Source organism: Octodon degus, unplaced genomic scaffold, assembly GCF_000260255.1.
Source record: "Octodon degus isolate 3935 unplaced genomic scaffold, OctDeg1.0 scaffold00001, whole genome shotgun sequence".
Taxonomy (NCBI): Eukaryota; Metazoa; Chordata; class Mammalia; order Rodentia; family Octodontidae; genus Octodon; species Octodon degus.
In genome coordinates this window covers 15,065,977-15,067,495 of record NW_004524577.1, presented here as the reverse complement: position 1 = coordinate 15,067,495, position 1,519 = coordinate 15,065,977, and positions in this window count along the sequence as shown.

The following is a 1,519-nucleotide window of genomic DNA, read 5'->3' as shown; positions in this document are numbered from 1 at the left end:
CTCCTCCTAACATTGTAATGCAGCTTATTCAGCCCAGGGCAAGGGTAGCACTCACACAATTTCCTTCCCCTTCTTTTGCACAGAATGAGGATATTAACAAAGTAATGACTCTGGCCCCCTGTTGAGTGCTTATTTAAATTCTCAAGTTGACAAGGTGTGTGAACCATTAGGGTGGGGAAAGGACTATAAGTAGTTCACCTTAATGTGCATTCTTGCTTATTTTCCTTGATGATAGGAATTGGAAATCATTTTCATTAATTGTATTTACAGTCCAGAAAGTGCACAATGAAGTTAAAAAGTGTATGTTGTCAATAGCTGGGCCTGATGGTGCACACCTATAATCTCAGCTAATCAGAAGGCTGAGGCAGAAGAATTACTTGAGGCCGTGAACTTGGGGCCAGCAAGAAAATTCAATCCCATCTCAAATGAAAGAAGCATATATAGTTGAAACAGTCTTATTTCCACAAAGAAGAGCATGTTTTCATACTATTCATGTCTCAATGCAGTGAAGTTGTGTCCCCTCAAAAATGAAGAAAAAGAGGAAGAAAGAAAACCATTTAATAAAAACTCTTCACTTTTCTAAAACTCCCTACAAACACTAGGGGAAAAAAAGTCAGCTTTTCTGAGAGGTTTCGATTCTGTTCTCAGCATTTTATAAAAATCCAGAGAGCTTAATGGTTACAGCTTTGATGAAAGGCACAAGTGAATAAAAGTCTTTGAACTCTGTCACCGGTCTTAAGGGCCCTTTGTGGGTTATTTCATTTTAAGATGTAATAAGAAGAGTTTGAAAAGGCATCTTGCTATAGTGATTCAGTTTTTGAAAATACTTGTTGAAATATAAACATAACTTGGAGAACTGTGTTGCAATAGGGAATTAGTAAAAAGGCAAGTTATAAATAAAATCTGAAATGAAACTTCATGTGTGTAACATTCAAAGGAGACATGAACTCCTGAATGAGACAGTAATTTTATTTTATTTATCTGCTGAAAGAAGCTCTGCCTGCCTTTTGTAATTAATCCAATGGTTCTAAACTTTTAAATTTCGTACTTCTAAAGTCATGCACGAAAGCTGACATGGCTCATTTCCTATGTTCTCTGATTGAAGAGACCTCTGCTATTGTACAATTAGATATTGAATTCCTTTGATCGTTACTTTTTAGTGTAACATAGACTCTGTTACTAACAGAAGACCATAAATGAATAACAATAAGATGAAAATATACAGTAAAAAAGCAGCAAATATGATTAACAGTCTAAATTATTAGCTCTGCATTAATAACTTAATAAGGTAAATTATAATTTGTGGTAAACTTATGAGTATTCATATCATATATTTTGCAAAACTGCTTTGCAGAAATATGTAATTCATGAATATTTCATATGCTTAAGCAAAGCACTTTAATAGTATAGAATTGTTCATCAACCAAAATAATGAGAAACATGAAGCTTGTGAAGAAGGAAGGTCCTGTGGTTTTAACTGTGAATGTCCTCCAAAGCACATGCAACTTGGATTATGAAT